Source organism: Delphinus delphis, chromosome 10 (assembly GCF_949987515.2).
Source record: "Delphinus delphis chromosome 10, mDelDel1.2, whole genome shotgun sequence".
NCBI lineage: Eukaryota > Metazoa > Chordata > Mammalia > Artiodactyla > Delphinidae > Delphinus > Delphinus delphis.
The window spans coordinates 91,883,048-91,898,278 of NC_082692.2; the positions used below are offsets into that span (position 1 = coordinate 91,883,048).

General features: G+C 40.0%; 1 protein-coding gene across 5 annotated transcripts in view; it reads right to left on the minus strand.

Annotated features, from left to right (window-relative positions):
* CRBN (cereblon) overlaps positions 1-15,231 on the minus strand; it is a 959,169-nt gene that overhangs the window by 643,675 nt on the left and 300,263 nt on the right. For 4 of the 5 annotated variants that reach the window (XM_060022930.1, XM_060022929.1, XM_060022932.1 and 1 more), the window contains one exon: positions 14,828-15,002. The exons of the other annotated variant lie outside the window; for it this stretch is intronic. The gene's annotated coding sequence lies outside the window, so the exon portion shown is untranslated. The remainder of the gene's footprint in view (positions 1-14,827; positions 15,003-15,231) is intronic. 5 annotated transcript variants of the gene reach the window in all.

Consider the following 15,231-nt stretch of genomic DNA (forward strand, 5'->3'; position numbering starts at 1 on the left):
AGACTCATACCCAAGATTTCTAATGTGTGGTTCACTTCATTGCTAGATCTCTAATGGCTTACTATAGATAGGCTAGGGGGTACAAACTGATGATGATCTGCCAGTGCTCACAAAAGACAAACCAGTTAGATTCCTCATGTGTATAGCACATCAAACGTGGACATGTGTAAGTCAAAGGGGTTTTTTTTGATTAGCTGTTCAAAGACAGACTTTTCCTCCACTGGGAACACTGCTTACCCACTTCTATATTTCAGTCACTCCTAGATAATTATAACTAACAGTTTTGTTTTGTTTTGTTTTTTGCGGTACATGGGCCTCTCACTGTTGTGGCCTCTCCCGTTGCGGAGCACAGGCTCCGGACGCGCAGACTCAGCGGCCATGGCTCACGGGCCCAGCCGCTCCGCGGCATGTGGGATCTTCCCGGTTCAGGGCACGAATCCGTGTCCCCTGCATCGGCAGGCGGACTCTCAACCACCGCGCCACCAGGGAAGCCCTCATCGTTTCTTTTTTGATGCCTATAATTTGTCATTTCTGCTGGCCTTTTCTCCACAGAACTTTTTGAAATCTTTTGGTATGTTCTATCCAGGAGAAAACCATCCTGAAACATTAGAAAAACCCATCAAGAGACTTGCTTTCATCAAGCACTTTATAAGATTTTGAGAAGTTATCGAAGGTATTGAAAGAAGTCACTGACTTTCAAAGTCATCTCTTATTTTTCAAGAAGAAAACAATGGAAAAACGAATTCTCTTCATTCAGTGAGTCCCCTGTTTGGGTTCTGGGAAGCTTAGAGACATTGTGAAATCAAATCTTGTGTTATATTTTTCTCCTGGTTCACTCTTTTTGAAATTTATGAGCAATATGGCTGCTAAGACATGACCTCCTCCTAAGAAAATCTTTTTCAGGAGACAAAAAAACCAAAAACAAAAAAACCAAAATAATACCCAGAGAAAAACCTGTCCTTCCTGAAGATAAGTGAGAAGTACTGAAAACATCTGTGGTTGGTACCCTTCTAAACTCCCCTTGCTCCAATAATGCAGGTATATAATAAATGGTAAATGCAGTGGTTTTATTTCAGCAGAGAGGTAAACTGGTTGGCTGCAGCAGCAGAAGGAACTCATCAGATTAAAACCTACTGACATACAATCTGCATGGGAAAAGAGACAACATTACATACCAAGTGAAGCAAAAAAGGGCAAAAAATGGTAACAGACCTAAGATTCCTGGATTTTCATTCCAGATGATCCTTTTGAAGTGGCCAGTGATCCTTTTCGCTAATTACCTCATTAAGAAAATGAAGATAGATTTGACTGTATATTTTTTTTCAAGTGGATGATAGAAATACACAGCATGAGGAAGCAGTAACTCTAACCTGTTTGATTCAATATGTTTTCTAAAATAAAGGTACCATGAACTAGGGTAAAAATATAGGATGCCCAGTTAAATTAGAATTTGAGATAAATAATGAACATTTTTAGTATAAGTATATCCCAAATATTTCATGGGATATACTTCTACTAAAAAATGTATCTGTTGTTTATCTGAAATTCTAATATAACCGAGTACTTCGTTTTGTAGCTGGCAACCCTAATGGAAGTAGCAGTGTGTCATTTCAGAGACTAGGTGGTAAAGGCATTGTGACTTCCTCCTTCCTCTCTCCCTGGGATCACTCTCTCTGGGGGAGGCCAGCTGTCATTTTGTGAAGACACTCAAGCAACCCTATGGCTAGGCCCACGTGGTGAAAATCTGAGGCCTCTAAAGAACAGTCAGCAAGAAACAGAGGCTTCCTGCCAATAGCCTTTAGATGACTGTAACCCCAACTGACATGTGCACTACAATCTCATGAGACACTAAGCAGAGCCACACAACTAAGCAGAATTCCTGACCCAGAGAAACTGAGATGATAAACATTTATCGTCTTAAGTGGCTAAGTTTGGACTAATTTTTCGTGTAGTAAGAGATAACTAATAGAGGCATATCACTTAAGTAGATGTACATCTGTTCAGAATTCTGGTCAATCTTTCAGGCATATGATGAATCTTTTTGTTTAAAGGAAAATTTTCTTGCCTTTTCTTTGCAACTATCATACTACCTGTGAAATATCGCTTAACAGCATTCTCCTGTCAAAGGCAGATCCAATATAACACTGACTGAAATCTTTAAGGAAAATTTGATCAATAAGAAAATTTTAAGCGAAAAACAAAAACTAAGTACATTGTCATAACAACAGATTTGCAATGTGCATTACAGATTGCAAACTTTCACACTGATCTGTTATTTGATCACTGAAATAAACCAAAACTATTTTACAGGTTAAAAAAAAAACCCACAACGCTTTAAAAGGTTCAATGATATGCTAAGGTCATACAGCTAGGATTGCAACACAGATCATTTGACAACCAGTTTCTTCTAAAGTGCTGCCTCTCAAACCTGAAGAGTGTCCCTTTCTGACATTTGCCATTGATCTTAAATGGCCTTCTGTTTCAGGTAGTTTTCAATATCAAAAATGTTAAAATGAAGTGTAGAAAACTGGTCGTCAATCATGTGAAATCAAACAATAGTGAACTTCTCTTGATCTCTGAAAACAGAGTTTTAATTTTCCTCTTATTCAGCAGCCATGGTTGACAATGCCACTGGTGGTTAATAGTTGACTCAGTCCTTCAGCAAGTCACATCATGCTATTTGGCTTGACATTTCCTATCATGAGAAACTGTCCTGAACAACAACAACAAAGGGACAGATATTGAGATAAACCTATCATAAGCAGGAAATACAAGACAAAGAAAAACAGGCTAAAAGTATAATTCTGCACTTCTACTCTTAGGAGTTTCATGCATGACTCCTCAACAACTCCTTTCCCAGGATCACTGGGTGTTGACAAAAGCCAAACTATGTTAGTATTGCTATATAACTCATCATCAATTGTTCCTCAATTGCACTACTCAACTTCCATGTAAGAACATGTATTGGAATCTTATTTTAAAATTTGAATCCAGGAAAAGCTTTGTTTCTCCTGTAATATTGTTACATATTGAAGGAGCAATATTATAAATGGAAGGGGAAATAATTATAAAAGGAAAGAGAAAGGTATTAAAGTTGGTTAGTAAAATTTTTTAAAGTAAATAAACTCAGGTAAATAAACTCAGGTCACAGTCAGAAATCATGGTGAAAGAGGGAAATAATACAGTCAGAGAGTCAAGAGGAACCTCGGAAGGGTTTACATAATTTTGACTTGAAGAGTAGGAGGAACCAAAAACAGAGTAGGAAGGTGAAGTGGAAATCTGTTTCTTGTTAAATACTTCCCTGTGGATAATTCACTCCTGCTTGTCCTGGCATTAAAATGAAAATAGTTCAAGCTGCTATAACAAAGTACCATAGACTGTATGGCTTGTAAACAACAGAAATTTATTTCTCACAGTTCTGGAGTCTATAAGTCTAAGATCAGGGCACCAGCATTGTTGAATTCTGGTGAGGACCTTTTCCAGGCTGCAGTCTGCCAGCTTCTCTTTGTATTGTTAAGTGACAGAAAGCAGACAGAGGAAGCAGGCTCTCTCAGGACCCTTATAAAGGCACTAATCCCATTCATGAGGGCACCACCCTCATGATCTCATCTAAACCCAATTATCTCCCCAAAGCCCCATGTCCTAATCCTACCACATTGGAGGACAGAGTATCAATATAACAATTTTTGGAGGACAAAAACTTTCAGTCCATAACAGGAAGCAAATAGTAATTAGAAGGGGAGCTATAAGTTATCTTCATCTGAGAAGAGTTATCTTCATGTAGGGAGAACTTGGGAGATAAACAAAACAAATCAGGAAGGAGAAGAATTTAGGCATAAACAAAAAATTACTTGAGCTTATACAATTAAGTGGATTTCTAGATTCTGCAGACCCGCTGTTTTTCTCAACAGTGCTGGTCAAGTCATTGTAGGAAAAAAAATAATGTACTTGCTTATTCAGATTCTCTTACATGTTCTGCTCATTAGCACTGCTGCTTGAAAAGAAGTCCCAGGAACCCAGAACTCACTCTCCTGGCACCCTTAATGGGTTGGATGAAATGGAGAAATTGCACATCCAACTCTTCCCATGACAGAGAAATGGGTGGTGTCTCTGTCCCAGATATAGAGCAGAGAGTCAACACTGACCTCTGCCTTTCTAACAAAGAGAGTGCATCAAATAAATGGTCATGAAGCCCCAAAGTTTCCGCCAGTTACACTGCTCCCTTCTGAGAAAACTATTACAGGAAGATGATTACCCAGAGATTGGCATGCTCTTTTCCATTTTCCCAGGCCAAATTAGCCACAAATGGTTGAAATGGAGTTCTATATGCTGGGAAGTGACCTTTAGGGTGACTTAACTTGAGAACTTTGCCCAGTAGGAATGCTCCATATTGCTAATGACCAACTGTTCCCATCAATTTTCCTCTCCTGTAGAATTAGAATGCAAGATAAACAAAGAGCACTGGCAATCAACTCAGTAAGGGAGTGGAAACAAACAGGAAGAAAAAAGTCTGAGTCATGAAGGTAGCTGACTTTAGGTTTGTTCTTGGGTCACTAAAACCCCTGACCTACTGTGAACATTTGAATGCCTCTGAATGAGGCATGTCTATATATTTACTGAGAGGATTTCTAGTCTTTCCTTACCTTGTGGAATATTCTAACAGTAAAATCTCTATTGCCTGAGGTAAAATAAACATGTATCTCCTTCTTCCCATCAGAAGGAAACTGGTTTAAGAAGAGAACCTTATAATTTTCAGGGTTTCCATTTTTGTCCTGGCAACCAGGAACCTCTTTGCCAAATCTTATGTTTAGCAATTATATTAACTATAATGATTAGAGTTTTGTTCTTTTCCATGCCTTGGTCCTGAATTTTATATTTTCTATATATAAGCTCTGTTTGTGTACATATGTGTTTCAGACATCAGAAGCTTCCGGAAGCTAACTGCTCAGTCTTTGGAGGGTCAAACAGCCAAGAAAATAAGACATCCAGCTTAATGGAGCCTCCTAAAATCTGTCTTCCCATATATTTTTATGGTGGCCTTCAAGTGTCAAGATCTTTGGGCTTTAGCAATTTCTAATTTATCTCACAGAGAAAGAAATTGAAGACTGAAGTACCAAACAGCTGTCCAAAGTTCAGACACAATCCTACACGAACCATTCTGACCCCAGACACAGATGGAGAGCTGCAAAATACCTCAGATTTTCTGTCTGCTTTTCAAAGGCTCATGTAGAGCTGGTACTCTCTCAAGTGGAAAAATAACTATCTATAGTGAAATCTCAGTATTACTCCTAAAAATACCCTCATGTTTCTCCATTTTATGAATTTTATCTCCAGATTCCCAAAAGGTAGATGAAATGAAATTGGTAGGAGAATAAATATAGACTCAGAATCCCCTCACCCTATCCTAATTAGGTAGATAGCATTCATTTCATTATTTCTATCCCTCTTCCTTCTCTATCACCTGATCACATGAGGAAAGATCTAGAGAAACAAAATTAGCAGCAAACTGCTTGGCAGTCGGCACTGTAAAGCATCCTGAGGTCCTCTTACCCTGCACTTCAAATGGCTTTATTATTTTTCCCTCTCTCCACACTAGTCCAAACCAAGCGGGAGCTAGCTGCACTCACTCAATAAAACATACTTTTATTGAGCACTGCTTGTGTCTCGGCAGCATGCCTGGTACAAGGAATACAATATTGAGCAAGAACGTATGATGCCTGCCTTCTTAGAATGTATATCCTCCACTGGTTCTCAACTAGAAAAAATATTCACCCATATAGGGAATTCGGAAATGAATGGTGGCATTTTTGTTGTCAAATGATTGGGACAATCTACTGGCATTTAGTGAGCACCATATGGGATAATTTAACACAATGAAGAATTGTCATGAACAAAATGCCAAAAGCTCTGTGACTGAGAAATAAACAATTACAACAGAATGTGTTAAGCTATTATGAGAAGTACAGGATGCCTCTGAAAGCACATGTCAGCAGCACCAACACAATTTGGAGGCAGAAGAAGCCAGTTTTCAACATTTAAGCTGAAAAAAAACAATGGTAAGAGTTAGCTAGGTGTTAGTGGCGTAGGAGAGCTGAGTTTCAGATAATTTTCTAAAATTATTGAATGGATAATTAAGTATATGAATAAAAGATGGATGATTTTTGTTTATCTCCCATTTTTAGCCATTAATTGTTGGGCTGAGGTCAAAAACTCTCTGTCTGTAATGTTATTTTAGTTATAAATATAGTTAATTACTGGGTAAGTTTACATTTATGCTACACGTTGTTTGAAGGAAGAGAGTTAAATCTCCAAGAAGGTAAAGGTTTACACGAAACATTTCCATGGACTTGACTTGAAATTTTTCTAGTTCACCTTCCTTTTCTCTTTACTATATCTTTACACTTCATTGAAGTCCACATATCATTCATCAGAGAGCAGGCAGTGCTTCATCATTCTCCAATATTCACAGCTTCCTCATTAATATTCAAACCTGAATGAGTGATAGGCTAAATCTGAATAAAATAATTCTATATATTTACTATCACACATTCCTAAGTACTCCCAAATTCCCAAATGCTTCTGTTTCATAGAGGGTCAGCTATTACCTGTTTTCCTCAAGTCTCAGCTCTTATTTGGCTGACAACACTCTACTGAACACAGTCATTATCTTGCTTCTCCCAAGACTTGTCAAATGTCCCCAGAGAGCTGCTCTCAGACATCTCTGTAGGCAAGGATGGGTGTCCCTCAGGGCCAGAATCAGACTCAGAAACCAGCAATGTCCAAAATGTGTAGGTGGCCTATTCGGGTCAGTTTAAATTTTTAGAAAAACAAATAAAATAAAACGCATATACACACTACTCTGCAATCCGTCCTCAGGTAATGTGACAGAAAGACAAAGGAAAGAAGGAGTTAGGAAGATGAGTTACATGCATGGAGATTCTACCATGTTTGGGTTTGATATAAAGCATTCAAGACACCTAAAATCATAGAATGTAAGAACTGGAAGAGTCTTAGAGACAGAACCCAGTGCCCTCAGTTTACAGATGAGAAGAGTGAGAATAAGAGCCAGGAAAAGACTAGTCCATGCCACCATGCTGGTATTAGGGGAGGCAAGACCGGAAATGGTTAAGAGCATAAGCTGTGGAGTCAGGTAATCTCAGCTGAGGTTCGAACTTTTCCCCTTATTTCATCCCACTTAGCTTCAATTTCCACCCAGGTAATTGAATTATAAGGATTCTAATATGTCTACATTATAGGTTTAGTGTAAGAATTAAATAAGACATACACACAGAGAACTCAGTAGAATGTTTAGCACATAGTAAGCGACCAATAAATATTAGCTATTAGAATAATCATCTGTGGTACAGAGCCACCCTACAACACTGCGGAGTCGACCATACTATCTGGGGAAATCCTTCCCTCCTTCAGTTTTGCACCAAGACGCTGGGCTAGGTTAGGTCCTGAAAGCCTGAGGTGGAGATGGGAGTTGAGTTCTGGCTACATTTCCAAACTCCTCCATAAATAGGCCTTCAATCCAAAGACTTCACTGTTAGATTCATCCCAGACTTCCCTGGAGGTGTAAGAAGATGATAATCATCGCTTCTGAATGAGAAGAGACGCCAAATCACAGGCTTTTATGCTGAAAAATAACTTAGATATAGTTTACTCAAATTATATTTTGATTATGGAATTTTCAAAAGCAAGGCCTTACTCCCCTGTTACTATTATTTAGTTTTTGGAGGGCCAGAGATCCCATTACAGTGCTATGCACATGTCAAACTCAAAGAAAATTTATGGAAGGTAGGAAGAGAATCATTTATTGGTTTGTCTGCCTTGTCTTTGTTTCACAGGGTTACCTTCATCCAAGAATTCTGTGAAGCAATCATTCAACAATGGCTTTAACCCTTGAATCAAAGATAACGATAGCCAACATGAAGTGTGTACTTTCTAACTAGACAATGGCCAACAACTTAACATAATCACCTCATAACAAGTCTAGGAGAAAAAGATTATTATCATTCTCATTTTACATTCCCATTATTATATTATCCCCATTTTATAGACTGGAAAACTGAGGCTCAGAGTGTATAAGTAATTCACCCAAGGTCACACAAGTGGTAAGTAGTGATGCCAAGAATCAGACGCAGGCAAACTTGATATCTTAACACTTGATTTTATGCTCTTAATACCCTTGGGGCTCTAAATGATAACAAACGAATTTCTAATTTTTCCCATACTCTTCTACTCTGGCAAATTCATGCACTTCTCTTACCATAATTCCTACCCTTACCATACTCCTACCCCCAAGGAAGTAACAATAGGGTATTGTATCTTTCATTTTTTCCATATCCTTATGTTTTCCATGCCACAGTCAGAAGTGGTCACTTGTTCACGCACAAACCCAACATAAGTCACAGCACATGGGTATAATGATAACAAAGAGAGCATACACTAACACTACTGCCACACTTGCAAACTGCCCTCCACCAAAGGAAATCAAGTAAGTTTAGGGTATATATTGCAAATGCAGAGCAAAGCTGTATGTTTACCAACACCTGGGAAAACTGAAATTCAAACCCAAGACCAGACATTAAATATCATTATGTAAGACACCAATGTCAAGTCCTTGCAAGGCTTAACAACCAAATTAGCAATAAATTCTGACAGCCCCATCAATCAGCTCTATTCAGCCAATCCAATGGCAACTTTGTGTTTCTTTGCAGGCCCAGGGAACACACACACTTGCCCAGGGGAAAAAAAAAACACTTGATTAAATTTGGTTTTGAATAATTGGTTCATCAAAATTCTTCTGCTAAAGAAAAATGGCATTTCTAATTTATAGAAATCATTATTTGAAATATAGTTATGAGTACTCAGAGAACCCCTGAAACGAAATAAATTTAAGTCAGCACAGTTAAGAAAGCCATTAAGAGGTATGTAATGACAGCCCCTGCAATTATCACTCCAACACAGCTGGTGTGGAAACCTGCCAAAAGCCAGCTCCTCTCCTCCACCAGCTGTGGTCACTGTGCTTGATGCTTGGGAGCCCAGGTCAGGTGGATCAAGGGCTCTCATGCCCCATCTGGCAAGCCCAGGTGCCTGATGTTACCTATGAAGGAGCATGACACATTCTGGGCAGAAAAGGTGGGGGAGATTTTTTTTTTAACAACTTTATTGGAGTATAATTGCTTTATATTGTTGTGTCAGTTGCTTCTGTACAACAAAGTGAATCAGCTATATGTATACATATATCCCCATATGCCCTCCCTCTTGTGTCTCCCTCCCACCCTCCCTGTCCCATCCCTCTAAGTGGTCACAAAGCACCAAGCTGATCTCCCTGTGCTATGCGGCTGCTTCCCACTAGCCATCTATTTTACATTTGGTAGTGTATATATGTCCATGCCACTCTCTCACTTCGTCCCAGCTTACCCTTCCCCCTCCCCGTGTCCTCAAGTCCATTCTCTACATCTGCGCCTTTATTCCTGTACTGCCCCTAGGCTCTTCAGAACCTTTTTTTTTTTTTTTTTAGATTCCATGTGTATGTGTTAGCATACAGTATTTGTTTTTCTCTTTCTGACTTACTTCACTCTGTATGACAGACTCTAGGTCTATCCACCTCACTACAAATAACTCAGTTTCGTTTCTTATTATGGCTGAGTAATATTCCATTGTATATATGTGCCACATCTTCTTTATCCATTCATCTGTCAATGGACACTTAGGTTGCTTCCATGTCCTGGCTATTGTAAATAGCACTGCAATGAACACTGTGGTACATGACTCTTTTGGAATTATGGTTTTCTCAGGGTATATGCCCAGTAGTGGGATTGCTGGGTCATATGGTAGTTCTAGTTTTAGTTTTTTAAGGAACCTCTGTACTGTTCTCCATAGTGGCTGTATCAATTTATATTCGGTGGGGGAGATTTTCAAAAATCTATTGGTAGCCCCAAAACCTCTTTGGGAGGATTCTTTCACAGGTACACACTTCTTGCTTGCAAATAACCCCACTAACCTGCACTGGGCTTGACCTCCCATTCAGAGCGACCCCAGCATCCTTGAGAGCCAGGAAGTCCTACTGCAGACCTGGCTGGCCATTGCAAATTAACTGGGAATATTATTGCATATGATATCTGAGTGAGAAGGGAGAGTCTACACTTTTCCTCCAGCCCTGTTCTATGGGCACATGAGTGTGGTGTAGACTTTATCATATCTCCTAATTGTGACACAAAAATGCAAGCAGGCAATACGGGAGAGAAGACATCTCCAGGTCACTTTGGCAACCAATGCCTCTGTAGATGAGTCAGGGGGTCAGCCAGGGTCCCTGAATGAGAGAAGTAAACAGTAAACTTTTTCCCTCTGCTTTGCATGGACCATAAACCACAGACAACTGGTACAGTTGGGGTGTGTGATAGGTGAGAAACATCTCCCTCGTTTTTGAAATAGCATGGAATTTAACTGAGATAAATGTGAACTCCTACTTTTCAGTTAATTCAATTGCATTTGATGGATGGGAGGCAAGGAGAAACCTGACTTATCTGCAGTTTGTGAGAAAAAGACCTGCAGGTATTGATCACAACTGAGCCAACATGTGTGTGGTTGTTATATGTGCTACCGCAGGCTGTGTGGTGTTCATAGGTGTGTACCGTCTAGGACAAGGAAGGATGAGTCTCACGGTGTGCCACTTTGGTCATACTAGGTCCAGCATATTATATTCCTTTCTGAATTCCACATTTTAAGAGGCAGTACAGGCAGAGAATAACCAAGAGGGTAAAATGTTTGGGAACCAAAATAATAATGCAATAACAGCAATAGCTAATCCATTATACAAATGAGGATGCAGATTTGGAGAGAAACTTTCCCAAGGTCATACAACAAGTAAGTTGGAATGCAGAATTCAAATTTGAGCCTGTCTGATCCATGCTTTATCGTATTATGTGTATTTGTTTTATTAGCCACACCAAGAGTGGCTTTATCACTGAGCCCATATTTGTCCTTTTTTGAAAAACAAAAATCATATATTTATGGTATATAACAGGATTTGATATACATAGTGAAATGATTACTACATCAATCTAATTAACATACTATCTAAGACTAACTTTTGACCTTTAAAAGCCTGCAAACATCCCATAATTACATTAGTAGAGCCCTATTCTAGAAATCCACCAACTTCAGAAAAACAATGAAATCTGGTGACCTAGTTTGGTCTGATCTCATTGCTGTGATGAGAAAACATGGCTCCTGCCTTTTTTTTTTTTTTTTTTTTGCGGTACACGGGCTTCTCACTGTTGCGGCCTCTCCTGTTGCGGAGTACAGGCTCCGGACACACAAGCTCAGCGGCCATGGCTCACGGGCCCAGCCACTCCGCGCGGCATGTGGGATCTTCCCAGACCGGGGCACGAACCCATGTCCCCTGAATCGGCAGGCAGACTCTCAACCACTGCGCCACCAGGGAAGCCCGGCTGCTGCCTTTTGATACAATGTGGTCCATTTCTGAAATTGCATCTTTGAGAAGTAAATAAGACCTTGGTTTGAAATAAATGAGGCCAGACTAAAAGATGTCCTTCTACAAGCATTTTAACAAGCATGGAAAACTGACATCTGCAGTCTTATCATTCCCAGGATCCTACCCATTTCAGTCAAATAGGCCTCCAGTCACCACTCGTAGTAACACTCATTGGACACAAACCAGAATATGGGCTGAATTGGGATATAGTCAGAGTTTGCCCTTAGCATCACTATGATAGACACAGAAATGCACTGCCCAGATCCCCTTCAAGAAAGGCCTTGCTTCCTAGTTGCAAGGAGTGTGGTTAGCAAACAGCCTCCAGCTGTCACTTCTCCAGGGCCTGCCTCAGCTCCAGGGAGCAGGCTCACTGAGGTCACACCTTTTCCAGGATAGCCTGTATCCAGTGACTAAGCAAAGTGGGGTACAAAGGCCTCACTGTTCAGCTGGAAGAAGGATGCTCTGCAGAGCAATACTTACCTGCACGTTCCCTTCTTCCTCTGCCCAATTTTGTTTCCTCCTTCCCAAGTGCTGATCTCCAGTAAACAACCTGTACCACAAACTCCATTTCAGCATCTTTTTCTGAAGAACCCTACCAGTGATAATCCCCTTTTTCTGTTCTGTGACTTTAGACCTCCTAATGGCACCCTCTTTTAGCCCATCATCCTAAAATAGGATGGTAAAAAGACTTAATTGGTTGGAAGCTTCTGGTCCAACTTTCAACTATTGCCCAAAGCAGGATGAAGCAGAAATGAGCAAAGGTGTTGGAGACAGACAGTTCTAGGTTCAAATTTCAGCCTTGGCATTAACGAGCGGAGTAACTTTGGGCATGGTACTGAATCTCTCTGAGCCTCAGTTTTCTCCTCTGCCAAGTGGTGATGTCACTGTCTACCTATGAAGGTTGTTCCAAGAATGAAATATAATCATATATAATCACATATGCAAAGCACCAACCACAATGCCTGGTACACAGTAGGTGTCTCGTAATTGGTTATTTATGGTTATGGTTATTTTGACACTAGACATATACTTTCCTTGTATTCTAATTTACCTTTTCAGGTATTTATTTCTTGCTTCTCCCATGAGACTTTATTTTCCCGGAGAGCAGGGACTGTGTTTTGTTTACTTTGTCTGGGTCTTTTATAAGGTGCCAAGAATGGATTGAAATATATCAGAGGTGCCCACTATATAGTGACCACCCTGAAACTGGGTTCTTGGTGTATCACAGTTCCAACGGCAAGTGTACACTGAACAGCATATGTAGATGTATAAAGACTTCAAAGTAGATTTTGCCTTCTACTCGGCACTGCAAGACCAAATGCATAATAGTTAATAGTGTACAGAAGACATTGTGGTTGGGCCCCCAATGTCCATTCTACCCCAGATGACCAGTCCCATCCAATCACCCAACACAAGTCCTCCAGGACTCAGCTGATCCAAGGACAGACACAGGTCTTCGCTTGGCCCAAACAGCCTGAAGAGAAGAAATTATATTGTGTGGTTGGCCAGGAGATTTTCTTCTCTCCCACTGGATATGAAAAAAGAAGCATGATGCTCCAATTTACATACAGCTACTAGGAGAACCAGTTACATGGGAGATCACAGATTAGAGACTGAAAGCTCCTGGGCTCCTAATGACATTGTTGAGTTGCTGAATTGCTGAAATATAAGGCCTGCACTACCTCTCTTCTTCCTGTTATGTAAGATAATAAATGTCCTTATTGTTGAAGCCATTTCAGCCTGGGATTTTGTTACTTTGAATATGCAGCTGAAAGTATACACAGAAGTGAGGCAAACATTCAATATATAACCACACCTAGCCAGGGTGTTTTTTAAATCATTAGAGCTATATTAGAATTGCTGCATTTTTTTTTTATTTTTTATTTTTTTTAGCAGAAAGAGGCCATTTACTCTGAGTTCCACATTTATAGATTAGGAGACTGAGGTTCAGAAAGGCTGAGTCAGTTGCCTGAGGAGACAAAACTCACAAGTAGCACAGCCAGGACTAGACCTTAAACTCCTTGATACCCAGCATCCAGGCATTAATCCATTCATTCAACAGCATTTATGGGTATCTACAATGTTCCAAGCACTGTATTCTTGACTCGGCAACATACTGGTTCCCAAAACACATCATGGAAATGAACTTTTATAACAATATTTGCAATTTGAGTGAAAGGACCACAATAAATGTTTCACAAGGGCCTGTTAAAGCAGAGGCATTTGCAGAATGCTACAAGCACTCCTCACCAGCCAGAAAATAAGAGTGACCTAAGGAACAGATGGGAGGAATGTCAAGCTGTTTGGAAAGATTTATCAGATTTAAAAAGAAATTCCAGTGCACTAGGAGGAAAGAGATATTTAACAGGATTACCCATGCTCATTCACTTTTTCTGGCTATTGAACTGTAAAATACATTTCTATAAAAATCATATAAAAATGAAACAGAAGGAAAATAAATGTCATTTTACTCAAGGCATGTATACTGCAGCTCAAGTCAGGAGTGCCATAATCCACCAGCTCAGCTAAAGAATATTCATCACTGAAAGGAATTTTGGAAGGTATGAGGGGAGGTGAAAACAGGTACCAGTTTTTCCACAATAACAGCAGCAAAGGTTCATGTAGGGTCTGTCACCTTTGTTCACATAAAGCACAGCATTTCAAAAGCTGAACAGCTGAACCCGTTGTGGGTTCAACTCTATTAGAAATATCTCAGTGACCTTGAGCACGGCAGTTTCCAAAAAGAGATGTACATGTGGGAGCCAAGTAAGATAGCATTGACCTGGGTGGTCAGTCACAATACTTCCCACTCACAGCCCCTTCTGAGGGAAGAAGTTCCTCGAGCAGGGAAGGCCCTCTTCTGTATATAGGACTCTGGCTTCACTGCAGCCACAACTTCCTGAAGATTGGAATTGCTGCGTATACATGGGGAGTAATGAGGGGTTTTAAGAAACACCATAAATGATGACTATATGAGGACATGAAGGACTTTTAGCAGATGTCAGTACCTTGGGACAAGTAGAAAGAGAGTTTCTAAGGTACATAAGGAACTTAAAGATCATCCATGGACCACTGCTCTCAGAATGGTCCATGGGGCTTGTAAAAAATGCAGACTCCTGATATCCAGCCAGAACAACCAGTGATGTCAGACTCCTGAGGATGGGTTCCCAGACCCTACACTTCAACAAGGTGATTATCATGCACAAAGCTAAAGTTTTAAAAATACTGAACTAACTCAGACCCTTTATTTTATCCATGAAGAAACTGAGGCACTGAGAGGTCACAAAGACAAAGCAAGACACACTTTATGCATTTACTCACTATTTCTATTGAAGATGTTGCCATCCCTCTTTCCTCTGACTGACAGCTTCATGTATAGTGCCTGAGCACCTTCATTCTGCTTGCAGTGGATCTCCTTTCCTGTGCTTGCATTTTGTATTCATTCATTCAGCAAACACTTAAGGAGTGTCCCTTATGGACCGAGTCTCTTCCTAGGCTTCAGACAAACAGAAAGAAATAGAATCCCAGAATCAGTGATCAAAAAGATACACACTGCCTCTGTAAATAAAATTAGAAACAGTATGTCTTTCCAGACATTTGAATCTCCCTTCTTTCTAAATACACAAGCGCTTATTGTATCATTAATGCTTAATATGCAAATAATAAAAATTGTTGACAAAACAGACCCACACTCCCTCAAGACCCCCATCCCCAATAAAAGGTCT